This window comes from Cyprinus carpio, chromosome A23 (genome assembly GCF_018340385.1).
Source record: "Cyprinus carpio isolate SPL01 chromosome A23, ASM1834038v1, whole genome shotgun sequence".
NCBI lineage: Eukaryota > Metazoa > Chordata > Actinopteri > Cypriniformes > Cyprinidae > Cyprinus > Cyprinus carpio.
In genome coordinates this window covers 339799-365131 of record NC_056594.1, presented here as the reverse complement: position 1 = coordinate 365131, position 25333 = coordinate 339799, and the positions used below count along the sequence as shown (strand labels likewise).

The 25333-nt window shown below is 39.9% G+C and overlaps 1 pseudogene; it reads left to right on the top strand.

Moving 5' to 3' along the window:
- Window positions 1-8778: 8778 nt before the first annotated feature.
- Window positions 8779-25102, top strand: LOC109058501 (annotated as a pseudogene).
- Window positions 25103-25333: the final 231 nt, after the last annotated feature.

Genomic DNA, 25333 nt, shown 5'->3' with positions numbered 1-25333 from the left:
GGGATAGCCCATTTTAACCGCCAGTTAACATTTTGGTAGCCTATCCATCCACTGCAGCTGCCATACTGGACTAGATATGCAAATGCCCGATTATCCAGTTGCAATCCAATGACAGGGAGACACATTTTGAAGGGCAAGACAGTAGCCTATAGGATGTATTTTGAATGTCTGGTAGTCCTCAAATAACATTACAGTCCTGTCTTGTCTTGTTAACGAAGACGTGGCATAAAGTTTGTCATAGTTTTTATTATCAGATATTAGTTTTAGCTCGTCGATGTCTCGTCTTAGTCAAAGAAAAAATGTTCATTAATGAATATTTTTCGTCGTTGTCTTCATTGACAAAATTAACACTGATGTGGGGCAAGCAGGCTGCTAGTCCTCAGAGGCATCCTTGCTCTCAGCAGCCTCTTCCTGCTCATCTTGGCTTAAGGCAAGGAGTGGTCTCGCTCTCATCAGCTGCCAACAATCGAGTAATGCTCATACCTTTATCAAACTTGTTGGTGAGCTCCATCTGTAAACCCCATGATTGCAGTTTTCTACCAGCCTCAGCTGCAGCAGGTCCTGAGCCTTGAGGTACAGATGGCTGTCCTGATTCCCTCAAGAAAAGGACAGACGAGAGTGAAGTATCCTCAATGCAAAGTGCTCGCAATGTACGCAAACTGCCCCCTCAAGGACTGAGTGTACATACTCCTCGCCCATGAACAAAACACACATCTCATGTGTGTCATCAGGTGTCAGGAAACACTGACACAGGTGAACAAACTTTTTGAACTCATTAGTGCAGGTACTAGCCATATTTCTATTGCCTATTAGACACACTGAAACAGACGGTCAACTGAAGACAAGAAAGAGTATATCGTGTTTCACAGGTGCCCTTTTATACTCAAGGTCACTCCAGTGATGACATCATAGGCTGCCGCCTGCCTTTTTCAATTGTCATGACTAGACTAAAGGTCTCTGCACTATCTGCACTATCAAAAAACTGTATGCCTTTTTTCGTATTCGAAATCCTAAAAAATTGTCACGCACAGAAGCTTTGCACACTGAGTCTGATGCATATTAATTAATCTGGTGCAAAAAAATTGCAAACCAGCACTAAATGGAGTCTTCAGGGATGTCAATGGCTCAGTTTGATGTTTTTGCTAGCGATACTAGAGGCACATATTAAAAAGAAGACATCCGATTTCTGTGAACTCATTGTGCAAGGATCTATATATGGTGCATTGTGCTGCAAGAAGAAGTGAATGACCTTGACAATTACCATTCTGGATTTTGGCGTTCACTTGTACAGTGGCTCTGAATAGTCAAAACACCTCTCAAAATACTTGCTACGAATGAGAAAAACTGAAAAAAATCAAACCCGTTCCAAATTTTGTAATGACGGATGAATATTTCGGAGGCAGTGTGTAAACGTGATTGACATAACTTGAAGTTGTATTTATTATTAACATGCAAATTTTTGGATGAAATTTCTGACTCAGTGACTTCGGACTCAGTGTGCAATGACCTTAACTCTTCAGACACCGGCCATGCCTGAGGCATTCCCCATAGTGCCCTCTAGGGGAAGAAAGCAAGAAGCATGAGTTCCCTTTCGAAAGGGAACTACATGGGTCAGGGTTAAGGTTAGGTTTAGGGGTAGGTTCAGTTATTACCCAGTTATTGTAATTGTTATAATAATTAGATGGTATATACACTGTACACTGTATATATGAACAGGACTGTAAAAAAAACTGCAGTCCTGAGCATACACATCATATATCACTATGAATGGATGAATGAATGGTTTGACATTTATATAGCACTTTATTGTGTATTGCTGTACACCCAAAGCACTTTACAATCATGTGGGGCGGTCTCACCACCAGCACTATCATACTAATAATCATATCGTGGCTGATTTAACTATTCTTCAGTTTCTGCAAAGTGGCCTAATATATATTTTTGGAGGTGCCTCAAGCCCCAGCCCCTTTAATCGCAGATACTAAAGTGCCCTTTTCGTCCAATCTAGGTACCCCAGACATCGATTTGTAATGAGCAGGACACCCCCATTACCTTTGTTGCCAGGAGAGGGTCTATTTTCTGGTGATCTTAGAGTCTTACAAAAGGAGGGCATGGGGGTGGATGGCTATAGACTGTGATGTGCTGGACTTGAAAAGTCAAGCCCCTGGGTGAAGGTGCTCAGGCTGGATGTAATAATGTGGCTGCAGTCTCATTTTAGGTCCAGTGCAGCATTATGAATGTGAGCCAAAGCTGCAGCTAGAGCGCATGCTCAGTGACTGATAATTGTGGTGCACAACGCCTTTGTGGAGAGATAAAAGTGCCTTGAGCTATTCTTCCTGTAATCCCTCATTCAAACAGGCTGACAGACATTACATAACATTACAAAACTAAGGACTTGTTGAAAGTGGGTAACATTAACTCTTAATTGTTTTATATATTTAAAAAGACTTCTTTATAGTTAGCATAACACATGCAAAAAACAATATGTTTCTTTCCACTGTACTAGCATTAACACTACTGCTAAGTGAGTAACACAACATACACTAACAGCGTTGCCAGGTTTTTCAAGAGAAATAAGGGACCTATTCTTAATATATATATAAGAGACTGCATAAGGCATCCCTATACACCCTATGAAAGGGAATTTGTTCCAGTTTCTTTCTGTTTGTTCTGCCAAAAACAGTGTTCATTTGTTGTCCTCAAAAACTCATAAAACATCTCCACACAACTCCAGACACTTTATTTTCCCTGACTATCAAGATATCTCTGGCTAAATAAGTTTTTTATTTACAAGTATAATATATGTGCACTGATTGATTGTCTTACTGTTGCATTACATGTAGCAATGTAATGAAATAAAGATGCTACATCAAATTATTTTTGAATAATTGTAAGGTCTGTTTTGGGTTTTGTTTCTTGTTCATTGTTTTCATATCTTTTTATTTTGTCTCTTGTCTTCATGCTATTGGTTCCTCTTGTTCATTGTGTCATGTTCTGATTGGTTGTCTTAGTCATGTGTCTTGTTCCCCATTGGTTTGTTCTTGTCATGTGACCTGTATTCTTTGTTATAAGTAGTCATGTTTTTGCCATTGGGCCTTGTCGTGTATTAATGTTGTAACCTGCTCTCGGTGAGTCTAGTCTTGTTTCGTCAAGTCTGTTCAAGTCAAGTCTCTGTTTGGATGTTTGGAATGAACCTTGTAAATAAACTGCACTCGGGTTCTACTATGCCCGCCTTCAGTGGACTCGTTACAGAATACATGACCCACAAATATGAACCCAGCAGTTGTTCGTCTCCTCCACCTTCGTCAAGGTAATCAGGCCATTGAGGATTATGTTCAGGACTTTTGTGGATTGTGCCATTTGGTGGCTTTTAGTGATGTGGCCCTTAAGCACATTTTTTGAGTGGGTTTAAATTAACCCATTCGTTCTCAGTTGCCTGGGGGGAAGATTCATTGGTCACTGGAACAGTATATAGACTTTGCTTTGCGCATGAGTGGATCTACTTTTTACTGTGGGTGTTGTGGAGGAGGAACACAACACTTCCTCAAAGTCGGCTCACATCATGCCTGCCAAGCCAAGGTCAACTCACATCACATCTGCCAAGCCACAGCCTGCTCACGTCATGTCTACTACGCCAAAGCCTGCTACTCCAGGACCTGCTCACCACATGCCAGTTAAGTCACAGTTTACTGATATCATGTCTACCAAGTCAAAACCTGATCACGTCATGCCTGCCAAGCCAGCACCTGTTCATGTCATGCCTGCTACGCCAGAGCCTACTCACATCATGCCAGTCTCTCAAGAGATTTTCCAAAACATTGAAGAGCTTTGTCGCAAGATGGCCACCACACAAGATTCTCTTCACAAAATGGCCGCCCTTCTAGAGTCTCGACACGTCGCAGCTGATCCTCCAGAGTCTTGTCACGACATGGCCGCCATTCCAGAGTCTGCTTACATCATGCCTGTCAAGCCAGAGACCCCGGTCAAGATGGCCGCCATGCCGGAGCTTGGGTCAGGACTGATTGCCAGTATGATGGGCCCACCATTGATGTCGGTGCGAGCAACTGGCATCCCCAGGGCCTCAGCACTGGCTGTCACAGAGACAATTCACCTGACCTCAGTGCTTCCTGTTATGACGGTCACCATTTTGAGCGTGTTGACTGCACACTGCACTCCAGAGACCTCTCCTGTCCAGGAGTCTGCTCCTGAAGCCTCTCCTGACCGTGAATCCACTCCAGAACCTCTAGAGGTGGTGGCTCCCACATTTGAACTCTCTGCCTGTCCTGTCACGGCCAAGGTGGCCATCCGTGAACTCTCTGTTTGTCCTGTCACGGCCAAGGAGGCCGTCCACGAACTCTCTGTTTGTCTCGACATGGCCCAGGAGGCTGTCCACGAACTTTCTGCCTGTCCCGTCATGGCCCAGGAGGCCATCCACGAAACTCTCCTGTCCACGAGTCTGCTCCTGAAGCCTCTCCTAACCGTGAATCCACTCCAGAACCTCCAGAGGAGGCAGGGTCCACTATAGAAACCTCCCAAGGTGGTGGCTCCCACATTTGAACTCTCTGCCTGTCACAGCCAAGGAGGCCATCCGTGAACTCTCTGCCTGTCCCATCACGGCCAAGGAGGCCGTCCATGAACTCACTGCCTGTCCTGCCACAGCCACGGAGGCCGTCCACGAACTCACTGCCTGTCCTGCCACAGAGGCTGTTCATGAACTCACTGTCTGTCCTGTCATGGCCTCGGAGGCCATTAAAGATCTCTCTGCCTGCTCTGTCACAGCCAAGTGGTCCATTCATGTCTCTGCTCCGCCATGGCTTCCTGCTCTGCATGATCCGCCATGGCTCCCCGTTAGGCCTTTTCCACCATGGCTCCCCACTAGGCCTTCTCCACCATGGCTCCATACTGCTCTGGATCTGCTCCACGGCCCAGGTCCCCCTCTACTTCATTGTCTGTCATTGCCTCATGATCCGGATCCACCACTGCTCCTAGCTCCAGGCCTGCTATTGCTCCACCCTCCAGGTCCTGTTCTTTTTCACGGGCCTGGCCCTCCATCCCCTTCCCCTGTTCTGCCTCCGCTCCACCACCCTCCTGAATTTCTTGGGTTTTGTTTGTTTGGGCGTCAGGAGCTGCCTTTTTGAGGGGATAATATGTAAGGTCTGTTTTGGGCTTTGTTTCTTGTTCATTGTTTTCATGTCTTTTTTTTTTTGTTGTTTGTTTCATGATGTTAGTGTCATGCTTCCCTTGCTCTGTTATCTTCATGCTATTGGCTCCTCTTGTTCATTGTGTTATGTTCTGATTGGCTGTCTTAGTCATGTGTCTTGTTCCTATTGGTTTGTTCTTGTCATGTGACCTGTATTGATATAAGTAGTCATGTTTTTTGCCATTGGGCCTTGTTGTGTATTAATGTTGTAACCTGGTGTCGGTGAGTCTAGTCTGGTTTCGAGTTCATGTCTAGTCTGTTCAAGTCAGGTCTGTTTGGATTGCACCTTGTAAATAAATTGCACTTGGGTTTATCTACGCTCGCCTTCAGTGGACTTGTTACAATAATTGGAATAATTTTAAATAAAGAAGTAGCAAAATACATAGTATTGTAATGTTTAAATGCATTTTGTTCTAGCACAAATAACAGCACGATTTCAATGAGAAAGAGGAGAACGCTTAGTTGCCTTGACACCACAGCTCTCATTCAAACAGACAGTGATTGCCATGGCATTGACAGAGAAGTATAATCACATACTAAATAACAATAAAGCAGTCATATATTTAGTCCCATGGACAATAACCAATAACAAGCCTAATAACACACCTGTTTTTTTTTAGAAGTAAGTCCAAAAACACAACCCATGCTGTCTAAACCTACTGAAAGTCACTTGTAATAGGCAGTCTTGACAATATTCAGAACTACTTTCAATTTGACTGTGCTGACGCTTTTGGATGAGAACAAAACTTGAACTGAATCGAGCTAGATGATGACACTATTGTCTTCTGTAAAGCTCATTTTTAGCTGAATCGAATTCAATTTTTGTAACCGTGATAACCAGGCAATCAAAATGAACAATAACATGTACAAGATCAGACAGAGAATGAGTGTGTGTGCTTGGTTTAGTGCAGTCCTTGATTAGCTGGTGATTGACAGTCAGGTGATCAGTAGAGTGAACAGTGTGAAGGAGAACAGGTTTCAACCGTGACAGCAAACCCTCTCCTGTTGACCTGATACCTCAGAAAGGGTGCAGCCAGAGGACGGGAAGCCGGCGTGGAAGCAGAGTGATGCCTGACCAAGCCAGATCCGGAGAGATGAGGGAGTATCCCTTAGGGTCAAGGTGGAGAGGTGGAATCCTGGGCTCAGAGATGGAGCTGTGGGATCTGAGCACCTAGGCCTAGCTGCAGACTGGGCAGCCTGAGGTGGAACTGGGGAGCTTAATAGAGCCAGCAGAAGGGGAGGAGCTGAAGGCAAAATGGTGGGAACTGCCTCTGTTTCCCAGTGGCTATCCAAGGCTCCTCACTCAACCATTCCAAAATAGAAATGATGGTGGGCTCAAACTCTGGGGAGGCACTGTGGCAGGCTCTAGGTCCAGGACAGACATGCTCTGGGTCCGTGGCCTCTGGTTCTAGGTTCAAGGTGGCCGTGAACTTTTGCTCTGTGTTTGTGATGGGCATGATGAGGAGTGGGGACAGACTTAAGAGGATTTCAAAGGCTCTGGTTGTTCAAGTCACTTTGGGCAGAGCAACATGGTGATTAATCTTTTATTATTTATTTATTTGTTTGTTTGTTTGTTTGTTTGTTTGTTTTTATTCTACATATACAAAATGATGAATAAAGCAATGCAAAGGCAATGTTGGGAACTAAAAATCCACTGCCTGGTTTCTGTTATTGCAACAGAAATGATTTAGAAATGATCCAAACACGAATGGATTAAGTAAAGTTAATTTTACATATTTAAGTGGATTTAAAAAAAACAAACAATAAAATTTCAGAAAATGTTCAGCAGTTATGTTGCTTTATCTTGAAATAGGCATTTTAGCAATAAAATTTTAACTTATTTCCCATATATAATGTTCAGAATTCATAATGACATCTGCCATTTTACTCAGTAATAGGCTATTATTCAGGACAGATGCCATATTTAAAAATAAATAAATAAATAAAATATATTGAATTTTAAACAGATGAAAATGAATCTGTAAGAGATAGAATTACCATCTTTATAATGGCATGTGCTGTATAAAGGCCTTAGGTCCCATGTCATTTTCAAAACTCACAACTTTCAAAAGTGTTTTATGTCTTCTGAAATGATTTCATCTACTAAAAGTCTTTTAAAAGTCAGTTGAAACGGTATGTTGTCAAACAACCTCACAATCCATTGTACACACTGTACTTCTATCCCTTACAGTCTCGCTTTTATTACTGTCATAAACTGAAGGTCTATTTTAACAACGAACAACATAGTTACATAAAACATTACTCTTTCTTTAACCTCAGCACAAGCTCCTCTTTTAACTACAAAATTCCAAAAATTCCAATAACAGAAACAATGCAAATTATGCAAAGGACTGTAAATCACTTGCCCAGTATTGTTATATTGATTCAAATTGATTTGATTTAAAATTCTTATGGATTCAATTTGAATTTGGACTTTGCACCACATAATTACATTCTCATTTTAAGCATACATTTATCAAGAATGATAGGTGACTTTTTCAGAATTTAGCACACTGAGCAAGATTAGTAGTAGTAGTGATCTTCATTAATAGTTTGCTGGTCAAATGATGATCCTTTGACATGGAGCACTGTGAGGACATGAAAAAATATTGAGATATAATATTTTGATGCTGATGCATGGGCCATAAAAAAATAGCAAATTGTATTATTATTTCAATAACAGAACATGTCTAATCCTAAAACAGGCTGGAATGTATGTATGCATGCATTTTTTCCTCATTCTGCTGTCTTATGTTGTTTTCTTTTGTCCTTTCATTTGAGGACACAGTGTGAGAGGAAATTGCTGTGTTCATCTGTGCTCTGCTACTATATGGTTCCTATGGCAACCTCTCCAAAATGATGTGCTCTGAATGGCGTTTCATGAGATGTGGGGTGATTACAGTCTAGGAAGGAAGACTGATGTTTCTGTTAGCCATCGCTGTAAAGGGAAGTGTGCAGTGCTCTAATAAAAGTACACTTCCTGTCTTCATTTATGGTTCTGCTACATATCCTCTACATGTCAGAGTAAATATTTGAATCTACTGCCCCCTTCAGAGTGCACAGAATGTATCATTTGTACAACAATGTGCTTCAATTTGTGTGTTGTTGTACATGTATAATGTAAATATTTAAAACTGATGATCAGTTTAGAGTCCTGGGGTCACATTTATAATCAGTTTTGATTCAAATTTCCATTGATTTGATTATATATGTTAAATGTGAGGAACAATGTGTTTTGGTGAGTGACAGTTGTGCAAATTATTGGACGAATGCAAGGAACTATCTTTCCTGTGCTCTAGAGGCTATAGCATCTGCTGAAAACTGTCAAATAAATATGTTATAATTCAGTCTATGCTCAAGAAAGGTCCATTATGGAGCACACAACTGGATTAATAACAGGTCAGTGGTTATGCCTCAACTTATAGCTTTATTATTATTTAAAATAAGCCAATTATGCTTGCCTACTGTGTTCTCCACAATGTGCCCTTGAGGCACGAACTTAACATTGACCCTGAAAGCCAGATGAGCAATTCAGTCCAAAATAACCTGGTCATGGACAAACCCACAACCATAAACTATAAAACAGTACTTTTCTATACCCACAAATTTGTAGTGTTTCCTCTTCATTTGGAAATATCTGCCCATTGATACATCTATTTTCCTGACTCTGTAAAGCTTTGACACAATCAGTATTGTATAAAGCGCTATACAAATAAAGGTGGCTTGATTTGACTTTAGGCATAAATTTGTTAGCATTAGGGCTGATTATTTCCTAGATAACATTTGCCTTTGAGTGTTTATGTGTGTATCCAATTTGCCAGTGTTTCTCCTTTGTATTTAATACTGGAGCTGTTCTGCTGAACTGATGCAGTTACAATATTTAGTATAGTGCATATTGTGCATTTAATATAGTGATGCCTTTGTCTCTGTGTCACTCCTGAATACATGGCAGAGAAATGCCTACAAATGACACACAGACCCATTATTTTATTTTATTTTATTTTATTTTATTTTGCAAGTGAATTTCTTTGCACAGTAACAAGGATTAGATTAGTTTGCTGATAGTCTGCCCTTTCATTTTTGACTCCCACCCCCCATCATGACCACATAGCTGTTTTATCATGCTCAAGTGATGGACTGTCTCAAACACAGTGGGGCAGGAGGGAACAGGCTGTCCTGCTCCTGCTATAAAGCTCATTTAGCACTGTGTTCTGCTCTCCACTCTCCACTAGTGCCAGCACTTCGTCTCCTCACAGGTGACACAATGAATGATATCTACAAAGCAGCAGTGAGTATATGCATTTGTTTTTGTTTTTTGTTTTTTTTCTGGCAAATTTTTTTCCACAGAGAACTTTCTTGGCTTTCTTGACTTTAGTCAAGAGTTAAAAGTTGTAACATCATAATATTTACCTATTCATGGCTGCACTTTTGAAGAATAGGGTGTTTTCCTTGACATTGTCTTGACAGTGTTGAATATCAATCTTTTTTGTGTCTGTTTATTGATGGATTTGCGGACACATTCATGTTTTTAGAATTGTGGATTAAAATATGTATTTGTTATGACGTAAAAAAGATAAAATTAGACCTTTGGGGCAAGACATCTTTCCCAGAACTGGCACAGAAGGCCCAGAGTGGAATGTTGATAGTGATATTATTTTGTTTAATTTTATTCTTATTGTCATTTCATGGGGATATTATTCATTAACTGTACATTTACTTTGATTCATTCATTAAAACCTATAATCTAATTGAATTGAATAAATTGCTTGAACGTGAGTCATATACTGTAATAAATTTACCTTTCAATACAATCTCTTTTACTCAAATTCTGCTTTGTTATCATTTATTCAATTGTTCAACTAAATTCTAAAAACTCAATTTTAAATAGAGTAGCTTATTTAGTATTTTACATTAATGATACATTATTATAACTATTACTATTACTATTGCGACAACAGTGACTAAATAATTGCAATTATAATGTGTTTAAATGTTAATCATACATACACCACTCAAGCCGGCCAACTTTATGCCATGAGCCTTAAAAAAGGCAGCTCAAAATACCTTGACTCTTGAGTATTATCAGAGTTAGATAGGAGCTACTCTCGAGAGAGAGCAGAGACACTATCATTCATGACTACACATGGAGCATCTCCTACCTCCCATGGCTAATTTTGGCATGCTTTGCTCAGCCATGCATATATGTCTTCATGCTGGAAAAGCAGGCGCTTAAGATAAAACACTCAAAGTCAGATTCCAGCATTGATTGAGTGTGTGTGTGTGTGTGTGTGTGTGTGTGTGTGTGTGTGTGTGTGTGTGTGTGTGTGTGTGTGTGTGTGTGTGTGTGTGTGTGTGTGTGTGTGTGTGTGTGTGTGTGTGTGTGTCTTCACTGATCTCTCTGAGATATACATGAGACTATAAGTCTGGGAGGAACATCCTGATGCATGTTTATGTATCACACCAGTCTGGTGGTTTGTGTCGGATCCAACATGGGACTCATAGACAGTAACTTACTTAAAAGCTGCTTACTTAAGCAGCTGTCTCATGAGTTAGCTTTGCCGGATTACGCATCCATTGTTATTCCACCTCATATCATGTCCTTTATCTGCGGTTTGTTATTTTTAAAACACCAGAGTACCTTTATCTGCTGTGTGTTATCCACATTACTCAGATCTAACCAACCATCCCTTTGGATAAAATATGGGTTTGGGACTAAAGCAAACATGTTGCTAATGAGGACACAACTTTTAAATATCCCATACGCAAATGTAATACATGTACATATATTAAAGGGGGTCATATAATGTTGCTAAAAAAGAACATTATTTTGTGTATTTGGTGTAATGAAATGTGTTTATGTGGTTTAAGGTTCAAAAAACACATTATTTTCCCACATACTGTACATTATTGTTTCTCCTCTATGCCCCGCTTTCTGAAACGCATATTTTTTTTTTTACAAAGCTTATCGGTCTGAAAACCGAGGTGTGCTCTGCTTGGCCAGCTATCCAGTGTGTTGTGATTGACTGAGAGATTTGGACTTGTAACCAGAAGGTCGCAGGTTCGAGTCTCGCTGGGGCCAGCTGTGGCCTAATGGTTAGAGATTTGGACTTGTAACCAGAAGGTCGCAGGTTCGAGTCTCGGTACTGGCAGGAGTTGTAGGTGGGAGGGAGTGAATGAACAGCGCTCTCTTCCACCCTCAATACCCTGGCTGAAGTGCCCTTGAGCAAGGCACTGAACCCCCAGTTGCTCCCTGGGCAGCTGGATATAGCTGCCCACTGCTCCGGGTGTGTGTTCACTTCTCACTGCTGTGTGTGTGCACTGTGGATGGGTTAAATGCAGAGCACCAATTTCGAGTATGGGTTACCATACTTGACAAATGTCACGACTTTCACTTTCATACTGTAATGCTGTATCCGGGTCAGAACACTGGCACTACAAGGCAAAAAACAATATAAAACCCATTACAAACAAACCCATTTGTTGCATCCAGTGGGGACATGCATATTTTGCATGTCTCTCTTTGTTAACACACCTGATTCAGATAATCAGCTCGTTAGAAGTGAGCGCTCCCATTGAACATGGTCCCTACACAGTGTTCATTGCTCCCTACTCCCTGAGCAGGGGAAAATCTGTTGAAGTTTACTTCACTTTGAAACATTCATTCATGGATTTGCGCTGCTCAGTGTCTTCACACACGGACAAATGTGTCATCATATCCCTCTGTAAATAAATACAATTTTAAATTCATGTCTCGCTAACTTCAGTTCACTTTGAATGGAACATATACGTTCACTTTGAACTGGAATCATGGCGGAATATACTGTGACGTCCACTTCTTCACAGGGCACTTACGTTCAAATAGAACAAAACGTCTGAAGCCATAAGAGAAACTACAAAATATGCAGAGCAAAGGGGGCCGCGAGGACTGGAATTGAGAACCGCTACTATACACTGCTCAAAAAGCTCACATTTGAATCATCAGTGGCAATCCTTTACATATAAAAACGGTACCTACAGACTGTGAGTCAGAACAGCCGGCATTGTAGTCTTCTCTCAACACAATTGAGTAATTGTGTTCCTATGGCTCAGTGGTAGGAGCATTGGATTAGCAGCACAAAAGGTTGTGGGTTCAATTCCCAGGAAACACACATGTTAGGTAAAAAAATGTTAGCCTGAATGCTCACTGTAAGTTGCTTTGGATGAAAGTGTCTGCTAAATGCATAAATTGTGTTTTTCCCCCCCCCCTGTTTTCTCCCAGGATCAGGGAACAGTCCTCCATAAAATGTGCTGCACACATCTAAATATTTGGGTTAAACTGTTCTGGAACAGTGTTGTAAATACAACTTAACCACTGATTTCTAGTTGTGTCCTCTTTTGGAAGGCCCAAACAAAGTATTTTCACTTTCAACAATAAAACAGTGTCTCCACGACATGGGGCTGGCAGCAACAGCGAGAATCAAGATTATGCCTTCTTTCTTTGCGTGAACATTTGGGCAGCGTTATGCAAATCTTCCCACATCGTGACGTTGACATGTGGGGGCTTGTTTAAATGAGCCATTTTAGGAGGGCGGTGTGGAGGGATCTTATCTATTCACAAACAGCTAGTAACAGGGGTTTGAGACTTTAGTCTTTGCAACTTTTACAGATCTTCTTTATGCACAAAGAGCTTGGAGACGTTGCCACAGTTCTTCTGGATTGAGTCTGTCTCAGTTTCTTCTGTTTCTTCATGTAATCCCAGACGGACTGGATGATGCTGAGATCAGATCTCTGTGTGCAGCACTGGCTGCTGACTGACAAATATCTCACTGGATTATTACAATTAATGACAAAAGAAATGTTTGGAAATGTAAACCTGATATTTCCTGCTGACACACTACAGCAAAAGATAGAAATAACTGACTTAAAACAATTTTATTTATTTATTTATTTATTGTTTGTTTATTTGTGAAAATACTAATGACCTAAGACTTTTGCACAGAAGAATATAATAATACAAGTTTCACTTTTTGAATGGAATTATTGAAATAAATCAACTTTTGGATGATATTCTAATTATATGACCAGCACCTGTATATATATATATATATATATATATATATATATATATATTGCTCTTCTAAAACTCCTTCTTTGTATTGGTCTTAAGTTATATTCTAATTTTCTGAGATACTGAATTTGGGATTTTCCATAGTTGTCAGTTATAATCATCAAATTAAAAAAAAAAATAAAATAAAACCTTTGAAATATATCAGTCTGTGTGTAATGACTGAATATAATATACAAGTTTCACTTTTTGAATGGAATTAATGAAATAAATCAAGTTTTTGATGATATTCTAATTATATGACCAGCACCTGTGTATATATATATATATATATATATTAAAATAATATATATATATATATATATATATACAGGTCCTTCTCAAAAAATTAGCATATTGTGATAAAAGTTCATTATTTTCCATAATGTAATGATAAAATTTTAACTTTTCATATATTTTTAGATTCATTGCACACCAAACTGAAATATTTCAGGTCTTTTATTGTTTTAATACTGATGATTTTGGCATACAGCTCATGAAAACCCCAAATTCCCCCCCTATCTCAAAAAAATTAGCATATTTCATCCGACCAATAAAAGAAAAGTGTTTTAATACAAAAAAAGTCAACCTTCAAATAATTGTGTTCAGTTATGCACTCAATACTTGGTCGGGAATCCTTTTGCAGAAATGACTGCTTCAATGCGGCGTGGCATGGAGGCAATCAGCCTGTGGCACTTGCTGAGGTGTTTGTGGAGGCCCAGGATGCTTTCATAGCGGCCCTTAAGCTCATCCAGAGTGTTGGGTCTTGCGTTTCTCAACTTTTTTTCTCTTCAATATCACACACAGATTCTCTATGGGGTTTCAGGTCAGGAGAGTTGGCAGTTTGGCCAATTGAGCACAGTAATACCATGGTCAGTAAACCATTTACCAGGTGGTTTTGGCACTGTGAGCAGGTGCCAGGTCGTGCTGAAAAAAAAAACGAAATCTTCATGTCCCTAAAGCTTTTCAGCAGATGAAAGCATGAAGTGCTCCAAAATCTCCTGATAGCTAGCTGCATTGACCCTGCCCTTGGATAAAACACAGTGGACCAAACACACAGCAGCTGACAATGGCACCCCAGACACTTACTGACTGTGGGTACTTGACACTGGACTTCAGGCATTTTGGCATTTTTCCTTCTCCCCCCAGTCTTCCTCCAGACTCTGGCACCTTGATTTCCGAATGACATGCAAAATTTGCTTTCATCCGAAAAAGTACTTTGGACCACTGAGCAACAGTCCAGTGCTGCTCTCTCTCTCTAGCCCAGGTCAGGCGCTTCTGCCGCTGGTGTTTCTGGTTCAAAATGAGCACACGCCTGTGCACGGTGGCTCTGGATGTTTCTACTCCAGACTCAGTCCACCTGCTTCCGCAGGTCCCCCAAGGTCTGGAATCGGTCCTTCTCAGCCACAATCTTCCTCAGGGTCCGGTCACGCTCTTCCTCTCGTTTGTGCAGCATTTTTTGCCACACTTTTTTCTTTTTTCCTTTCCCCAGACTTCCACTGAGGTGCCTTGATACAGACTTGCACTCTGGGGAACAGCACTCTGGAACACAGCCTATTCATTCGAAATTTTCTTTCTGTGTCTTACCCTCCTTTCTGTGTCTTGAGGGTGTCAATGATGGCCCTTCTGGTTTAACCTCTTACCCATGACTGCGGTTTTGAGTAATGAACCAGGCTGGGAGTTTTTTAAAAGCCTCAGGAATCTTTTGCAGGTGTTTAGATGTTAATTAGTTGATTCAAGATGATTAGGTTAATAGCTCGTTTAGAGAACCTTTTCATGAATATGATAATTTTTTGAGGAATTTTGGTTTTCATGAGCTGTATGCCAAAAATCATCAGTATTAACAAAAACAATAAAAGACCTGAAATATTTCAGTTGGTGTGCAATGAATCTAAAATATATGAAAGTTTAATTTTATCATTACATTATGGAAAATAATGAACTATATTATATATTATATTATATATATATTATATATATAAATATATATATATTTATTTTTTAAAGGTATTTCATTATATCAAAAAAATTTACATTTTTAAAATTGTTTTACGTTATTTTTATTTATTATATATATATAGGTCCAAAAAAGTACTGTACAAATGTGTGTGAATAAAAGACAGAATGCATTATGTGTACGTTTCAAATTTCAATATTTTATTCACAATACAACATAGATGACATATCAAATGTTTAATCTGAGAAAATGTATAATTGTAAGGAAAAAAAAATCATGGCATCAATCTCAAAAAAAAAGTTGGGACAAGCCATGTTTACCACTGTTGTGGCATCCCCTCTTCTTTTTATTTAACAGTCGCAAACGTCTGGGGACTGAGGAGAGCAAGTTGCTTAAGTTTAGGAATAGGAATGTTGTCCCATTCTTGTCTAATACAGGCTTTTAGTTGCTCAACTGTCTTAGGTCTTCTTTGTCACATCTTCCTCTTTATGATGTGCCAAATGTTTTCTATGGGTGAAAGATCTGGACTGCAGGCTGGCCATTTCAGTACCCCGGATCCTTCTTCTAACGCAGCCATGATGTTGTAATTGATGCAGTATATGGTCTGGCATTGTCATGTTGGAAAAGTGCAAGGTCTTCCCTGAAAGCGACGACGTCTGGATGGGAGCATATGTTGTTCTAGAACTTGGATATACTTTTCAGCATTGGTTGCCTTTCCAGATGTGTATAGCTGCCCATGCCACACGCATACCAACAGAGAAGCTTCTGACTGAGCGCTGATAACAACTTGGGTTGTCCTTGTCCTCTTTAGTCCCGGATGACATGGGCATCCCAGTTTTCCAAAAAGGAACTTCAAATTTTGATTCGTCTGACCACAGAACAGTTTTTCCACTTTGTCACAGTCCATTTTAAATGAGCCTTGGCCCAGAGAAAACGCTTGCGCTTCTGGATCATGTTTAGATATGGCTTATTTTTTTACCTATAGAGTTTTAGCCGGCAACGGCGAATGGCGCGGTGGATTGTGTTCACCGATAATGTTTTTTCTGGAAGTATTCCTGAGCCCATGTTGTGATTTCCACTACAGTAGCATTCCTGTATGGATGCAGTGCCGTCTAAGGGGCCCGAAGATCACGGGCATCCAGTATGGTTTTTCCGGCCTTGACCCTTACGCACAGCGATTGTCCAGATTCTCTGAATCTTGGGATGATATTATGCACTGTAGATGATGATACTTCAAACTCTTTGCAATTTTTCTCTGAGAAACACCTTTCTGATATTGCTCCACAATTTTCGCCCACAGCATTGGTAGGGAATTGTTGATCCTCTGCCATCTTTACTTCTGAGAGGCACTGCCACTCTGAGAGGCCTCTTTTGATACCCAATCATGTTGGCCAATCGACGTCTAATAAGTTGCAAATTGGTCTGATATATGTACATTTAACTTTTCCGGTCTCTTATTGCTACCTGTCCCCAACTTTTTTGAAATATGTAGCTCTTCATTAAATCCAAAATGAGCCAGTATTTGGCATGACATTTCAAAAATGTCTCACTTTAAAACATTTGTGTTATCAAATGTTGTGTTACAAAACATGTTATCTATATTCTATTTGGTGAATAAAATATAAGTTTTATGAGATTGTAAATTATTCCATTCCTTTTTTACTTACAATTTGTCCCAACTTTTTTTGGAATTGGGTTTGTACTGTATATTGTTTGTTTTGTTTTGTTTTTTTGCCTCCACTTATTTGTGATTTACACAAATTATACTGAGCAACAGTATAATGCATACTGTAATGCATGTTTTTGTTAATGTACGAGAGTATATTTTGTGTGTATACAGTATGTGCTGACTCTGTCATGACTATTGACTAAGGATGGTCTTCAACAGGTAGAGCAGCTCACCGAAGAGCAGAAAAAAAATGGTATGGTATAATACTATGCAGCAAACAGCATTGGACTCAGAATGGCATTAATATTATATGATAGGCTATATGTTCTATAATGTTCTATATATATTCTATAAGATTAAAGCTTTTTTGCTACCTACAGTGCTGTGACAAAAGTAAGTTATACAACAATGTAAAAATAATAACGAAAAAATGAGAAATGGCCCACTTTAAGTCCACACAAACTATTTCAGTTGGATTTGAGACCTGGGGCCTCATTTATAAAATGTTGCGCAGAAACAATCCTAAATTTGATCTTACGATCATCTCTCAGATATGCACATGAGCATACACACAGAAAACGCACATGCTCTCTTTCAGATGTAAAATCTATGAATCGTCGAAATCATCTTGAACTTGTGCAAATGGTTTTTCATGACCTAATTAATGTCATTAATATATAAACGAATCACCAGTCATCACATCCAAATTCTTTCATTTAGAATAGCAAGCCGCATAAACAGCTTACATATTTCCAAAAACCTGCAGTATTATGGAGCTTATAATATGACAAAACTAATGAATTTGTATTGTGTAAATTTGAATTATTGACAAGTGTCATTTGAAAAAAACCTGAATATTACGTGGCATTTAACATAGTTCTGAATTAGATTTGTTTGTTGTTTTTTAACTTGAATATTAAACATCTGAAATTTAACCAACAAACTTAATATTTTTATGGCAGAGTTTTATAGACATGTATTTTTCAAACAGCAGTTTGTTTGTTCTGAGATTCAAGTTTTCAAGATGACGAGGAAAATTTGGAAACATCAAATTCAATATTCTTAAATTCAATATGCAGAAATTCAGAGAGATTTATAGAAAAGGGAGGGGATCAGAGTTAATCCACAGGGAAGAATAGATGATCTCCAAAAAGTCAAACAAAGCATTTTGGACAAATTAGTAGTTCTCTTCAGGAAGGAGATGCTGCATTGGAGGACGCTTTTGGGAACACCCTTCAGCGTGACCTGGATCTGAATCATGTGTAAGTCATCCAATGGATGGGCGAGATGTCACAGGTGGGGTGACGCAGTGACCAGGAAGTTAAAGCCAGCACGTCGCGGTGGATACCGGACGTTTAGCCTTTCTGTCTTTCAAGCAAAGAGCTCTGTGTTCTGTGTCAGTCGCTATCTGTTTGTGAATCGTTATTTAAGTGTTGTTTGTCCACTAATAAGACCTTCCATTTTTTTTTTTTTTTTTTTTTAAAATGTCAAAGCTTCAGTCAAGAGAAGTTTTTGGGCGAGAGCAGACGCAGAACGTTCAGGCTGCGTTTTTTTTTTTCCCTGCCCTCAAACAGAAAAAAAATTTGGCTAGGGGAACACACACAATTTGTGTGTTGTTTGCTTGAGGGCGAAAAGCATCAGATTCAGCTCCCGGGGGATGTTGACGGCCCTGCGATTTGCAAGCATTTGTTACACTGCTTTACTTCACCTCAAGAAGGCTCTCTTTGAGGGAGGAGCCTCACTGGGGTTTCTCGCTAAGTGCGCGGCCCGCCTTTCCTCACCAAGGCGGAGCGGTGGCTGTGCTGCGGGTTTCACTTTCGGATCCGGTGGAAGGAATGTAGACGGGCGAGTCGCTATGCTTCTTCCTCAACCACCAGATCCGGCATCCACTCTCAGGGTTTCAGAGAGCCGGCACTGTGGTACTTCCCCCCGGGGAGAGGCGACGCATGCTCTACCTGTCTTTATCTCAAGATGACGATTGATAGGGAGGGACATGATGAGCAGCAGTCCTGTGTGTGCTATCCACAAGCTATCCGCCCGTGCTAACACCAACATATTATGCGCTGATATTATAATGAGAAGCATAAAAGGAGGAGTGGCGCTCACAACACAGTCGGCTCTCGGGGGGGAAGGCTTTCCCGCTGTTAAAGTGAGTTGCTCCGCTCTCCCCTCGGGGCACGCTCCGAGGGCAGTGTGTCCGTGCATGTGAAATCTTGCGGTTGCGCACAGCGGTCCGCTGCTGATGAGGCATGGCCAAAGAAAGGGACGGCACTGTGTACAAAGATGGCGGGGGCGAACAACACAGAGCTGAATCCCTGGCGGACGGGTGTGGAGACAGGCGGCGTCCTATACCTCCATCCGTGTTCCCTAGAATCTATAGAGCTCGTTCTCGAAGCTTGGAAGCAGCCCACTCTGCAGTTTCTTCCCCCTATGAGTGAGAGCTCGCTGCAGCATTCAGCTTTCTCTGAGGAGATTGATGTTGTTTGAGGCAACGCGTATATAAAATCATTTCAATTTTGAATGTGATCGAATTTTTCTACACCAGACCGTGTTTACTTCTTGTCTGGTTTGTTTGACTACATTTAATTCTGAGGAATAACATGAAATATTTAGAATTAGACTATGAGAAATTAGATAATAAAATAAAGGGGGACTCTTGGGATACAAATTTCCTCGACGTGAGAGCACGTGTTTTACCTCTCTTTGAGGTTGAGGATATCAGCAAGGGCTGCGGGGGGGAGCAGTCCCAACCCTTTACCGTGTTGTCTAGCCCCCTCGTGCTGGGGGTGTCACTTCTCATACTCCGCAGAGTCTAGAGTCGATTTGGGCGCTCCCAGGCAGAAGGCTTCTAGTGGAAGGTGGTTTCGCGCGACCGTCATTCTCCCTGGATAGTCTTTGTCGTAAAAACGTCCTGGATACTTAGGCCAAGAACTTTTTGAGGGCCAGCTCCCTCTGGGGAAGAGCGGTGTACACCGCATTACACGGTGCCCGTCTCTCCTCAGTGCCCTCAGGAGAATCAGTCTGCCAACCCTGCCGTGATACCACTTGGCCTGCTGCACATGAGACCCCTACGGTGGGTGGCTCAAGACCAAGGGGTTCCCCCCGAGGGGAAAACCCACTTCGCATCATCAAGGTCAGCGGCGATGCATACGTGCCTTGGGCATGTGAAAGAAAGCCTTGGTTCTTGCCTCAGGGCCCAGTGCTGGGAGATCCTTGTCACCGTTGTAATGCTACTGCGACAGACGCATCCCTCCTGGGGTGCGGTCATGAGTGTGTCACCACCATGCCCGTGGTCTGTGGAGTGGTCGCCATCTGACATACCAGATCCTTGTGTGGTCCCAGGGGCAAAACTCCTGGGCATATCTGAATATGGGAGCAGACATCCTTTTTAGGGGAATGGATGCTTCACCCCGAGGTGGTTGAAGTGAAGCAGATATGGAGGAATTTTTGGCCCAGACTCCCAGGTGGATCTGTTTGCGACTCGATAGACATTGCACTGTCCCCTCTGGTTCTCTCTCTGACTCAAACAGCTCCATTGGGCTGAGGCTTCATCTGTACGCCTTTCCTCTGATTGATCTGCTCCCGGGAGTCTGGTTCGTGGAGAGAGGTGAGAGTATGGTGAGGAGTATGGTTCTCGGACTTGATTTCCCTCCTAGACGGCTCCTCTCCAGGGGGAGATTCCCATCAGGATCCCACCGTGTTTTAGCCTACTAGGAATGAAAGCAAGCGCTGACAGGGATGCCTCGGAAGTATGGCTCCTGGGACTCAGCGTCTCTTTCCCCTCGAGGAACCATGGTACATTCGTAATCTGAGACGTTTTCTGGCGTGAGTGTGCGGTTTAAGATCTACCTGATCATGAATCGGCCAGAGGTAGGTTTAGCCTAAGTGATTCTTAAAACATTTATGGTTTATATAATTATATGTTAGGTTAGTATTCTCAGAATGGAAACCTTTGTCTATGTGGTCTCTGGTGTTTGTTTTAAAAGTATATTTGGTGTTAAAGTGATTTAGCATGCCACCGTGTCTACAGAGAAGTGTAAGCGGAAAAGTAAAAAAGACAAATAGAGCCCATTGATTATAATCAGTGATATTTCCTACACAGGATGCGCTGCGGTTGAAACACTTCGGGCTAGACATGGTTGTAAGTGTAATACATAAGTCGTGTTATTAATGCTTTTCTGACTTCATTCATTCCATGATCGGAAACCGTGCTTTTGTAAACGTGTTTTTTGAGCAGAAGGCATCGTCAATAAACATTACAGTATAACCATTCATTTCGCTTAATATTATGCACATTAATATTAACATATATAATCATAATTTGCCCAGATATATATCGTGAATAAATTAAATATATATATATAAAATATTATATATATAGGTTTGTAGGTTCATACAGTGTGCCTCTGTAGTCCTTGTACTCCCTCTGTGTAACATGCGTCCAGAATAGATTATTTTTTATATGAATAAATAAAATCACTATATAGGCTCATTTCAAGTGTTTAGTATCATCGCGCTTTACTGTGTATGACAGGATCAATCCTTTATTTTTATGTTTTTCCTGTGGCAAAAGAACTTAAAATTAAACGTGTGACTAGTTGAACTAGAAAAAAAAAAAACTTTAGTTGGGGGCAGGCTTGGCACAAGGAACCTATCCATTTTTAAAATATATGCTGACATTATGAATGACTGCAAATACCGTATTGCATATCTTACAGTATTGATAAAAAGTATTGCATTGCACGAGTTATCCATGTGGGAGTCAAATGTTTTTATTTTATTTCATCTTTTTTTTTATGTATGGGGGTGTTAGCCCCTAGCGCCCAACCCCGTAAAAGACTAATTATAGTGACAAACAGGAGTCATAGGCGTGCATGTGTTGTCTGTTATTACTGATGCACAAACAAACAGTGTATCTGCACTCATGTCGCTGGTGGATGGCTAAAACATCATATTTCTTGCTTGAACACAGTTCTGTATATTCATGTAGTTGTCAAAATGTATGTATAGCAAGTGTTTTATAACAGATACTAGTTTTGGAGAAGTTTCTGAGGATCAGTTATGTACATATGGACATTCAAATCCTCAAATTCACTATTCACTGGATGACATCGACCCCTTTGTCTCTTTTGATCACTGAGTCTCCACACACATTCAGAATGTTTTTTTATTTGTTTCAGTTGTACTTTGGGTGTTTAGTTATTCTGCAATGGATCTGCGTATCTTCTCCCTGTGGTCTTGTTTGGTATGGCAGGGTAATTTGTGCTTATTTATTAAAGTTACTGTATAATTAAGGTTTATGTACTTTTAAGTAGCTATTTTTAAGTTGTAAAGAATATCTGTTGTGACATTTTTACAAAGTATGTATTGGTTTGGAGAGGAGGGGGGCCTTCGGGGGTAGGAGTAAAAAAGGTTGGTAGAACCACTGGCTTTAGACACATGGTTCACATGGCTGAGAATGCTAACCTAACATAAAAGATAATTATTAAAAACCATAAATGTTTAAGAATCACTTAGGACTTACCTCTGGGTGATTCAGTTCAGGTAGATCTTAAACCGCACGCTCATGCCAGAAAACTACTAATTGTCCAAAATGCTTCGTTTGACTTTTTCGGAGATCATCTACTCTTTCCCTGTGAATTAACTCTGACCTTCTTCTATAAGAACTAGAACTGAATTTCTGCAATTATTGCATTTTTAGAATATCGAATTTGATGTACCGCATTTTTGTACCCGCTTCTTCATCTTTAAAATTTGAAGCTGTATTTTTAAAAACTGGATATTTGCAGTCTAATATTTCAGAACAAAAAAAAAAAAATCGCTGTTTGAAAATACGTCTATCAAAACTCTGAAATAAAATAATATTCAGTTGTGTTAAATTTCAAATGTTTAAATATTTAAGTTCAAAAAAATCAAATTCAGAACTGTTAAATTGCCCACATAATATTCAGTTTTGTTAAATGACACTTTGTCAATAATTCAAATTTACACAATACAAATCAAATTGTTGTGTCATGTTATAGCTCCATACAGTACTCCAAACAAGAAAAAGTGCATAAGTCTGCTCAGACCCTGACGTAACGCTATATAGCACTTTTCCCATCAAAGGCAGTTTCTTTATAAAATATGAGCGCGCTAGTGTGGATTTAAAGCGTATGCACACTCTAAGATCAAATTTGTTGCGTACGCACGCTTTTAATAAATTAGGCCCCTGGACTTTACGTTGGCCATTCCAAGTCATTCGTTTGTGGTTTTGCATTATTTGGGTCATTGTGTTGAAAGGTCCACTTACAGTACACTTTGGCTTTAACTTTTTTAACAGAATGGCCTCATGTCATCCTCCAAGCACTCTTTGATATAATGTAGAATTCATAGTTTATATTATGATAGCACGTTTTCCAATTTCAAAGGTAAAATACAACACAAAAAATTAAAATACTCTGGTATTGCTTCACAGTTGGTAAGAGGTTATTCTTTTTTCAAAAGCAGAGTGGTTTTTGCCAAACGAGATGTTTGAACTCTATGTTAACTCATCTGTCCATAACACATTGTATTATAAGTTTATTTTGGTGTGTTTGGGACAGCATCTTCTTTTTGTGAAGCCTCTTTCTAATGGTTAATTCATTTTACATTTGTTGTGAAGAGCTGCCTGTAGATCTTACAGTATGATGACACCCTGGGCTTCTTTTGAACTTCCTGTAGTATCTCCACGCTTTGCTTTTAAAGTGAATTTGGGTGGGATGGCCCAGCCTGGAAAGATTTATTCTGTCAGTGTTTTCAAAGCCATCTCCATATGTAGATTATATTACACACAATGGAAGATAGAATAGCTTTTTCACAGTACTGTATGTTTTTTAAATTTGAAAACCTGTAACATTGCAGCACACTACCAATGAAAATTTTTTTTCTTTTTTTTTTCTGCCTGAAATTTTTTTTTTTAACCCCCAACTAATAAAAATAAAAACAATAACAATAACCTGTGTGCAATAATGGATTTACTAAACTGACCCACAATAGAATATCATTAAGTGGTTCATGAGAGAGAAACTGTGCTGTACTGTACACAACAAATAGCATCTAAAGATCTACGTTCTGTTCTGTTTTGTAGAGTTCCGCGCAGCATTTGATATTTTCGTTTTCAGGATGCTGAGGATGGCTGTATTAGCACTAAGGAGCTTGGGAAAGTGTTGAGGGATGCTGGGCCAGAAAAGGACCACGCCAGCCGAGAACTCCCAAGGAGAATGATTTGATGAGGTGGATGAGGATGGTAAAGTCCAGAACAATCTAGAATAGTAACGTTCCAGGAACCCTAATTTGGTAATGAAACCTAACTTCATTTACTCACACTCATGTTGCTGGCAAACTTAGCAAAAAAAATAATCTGTATAACTACCCAAAGTAGTTAGTTATTTTTTTTTACCGACTTGTTTACTATTGATACTAATCTCCATATTTTACTGAATAATATATTTTGTAATAACTGAAAAACAAAAGGAACATTCTACAGGAAAAAAATTAATAAAAGAAGTGCAGAAATTAAAAATGTTCTAAAAATTAAATGTCAGTGGAGGTACTGTCATTAAAATAAGCTTGTGCTAAAATAATTGTTGGTGTACTTATGCAGGCAGTGGTACTGTGGATTTCGAGGAGTTTTTGGTCATGATGGTGAGATGCATGAAAGATGATTGCAAAAGGGGACGGAAAGTCAGAAGGAAGAACTGGCAGAACTCTTCCGTATGTTGTATAGTATGTTTGTTTTTTTTTCTTAAACTGAACTGAGAGAACTGCACCTTTGGTGGGTGTAGGGGTTTTTCTAATGGGTGTTTGAATTGTACCTGGATAGGAATGCAGATGGTTACATTGATCTTGAGAGAACTGAAAGCTGATGCTGGAAGCTACAGGTGAAACCATCACTGAAGATGACATTGAGGAACTGATGATGGACGGAGACAAACCACTGATGGATGGTAAAATTGATTATGATGGTAAGCAAGCATTGTGTTACAATCAGTTTAAATGGAAGTAAAAAATAAATAAATAAAATATAAATCATTCATTTAAAAAAGCAACATAAAAATAATGCAGATGTATCCCAATGTGTCCCTATCTACAAAACATTTCCACTATCCTTCTATTGCAGAGTTCTTGGAGTTCATGAAAGGGGTTGAAATAAATAATGAAGAAATGTCTTAACCCCGGTGTTTCTCTCCACATGTATTGTCTGTATATACAAAGGAGAGTAAATATTTCAAAGCTTGATAAGAAAGGTCAACAGAGAGAATCGTTCCATCAGTCCATGATGTATCATTATTGTGCTGCTATAATTTTCAGGGTCAATATTTTCAGAAGATTTGGTTATTTTACCTCGTGTAAACACTGATGTCAAGGGCAATTTGTGAAGACTTTGCTTGGGTTTAATTTGTC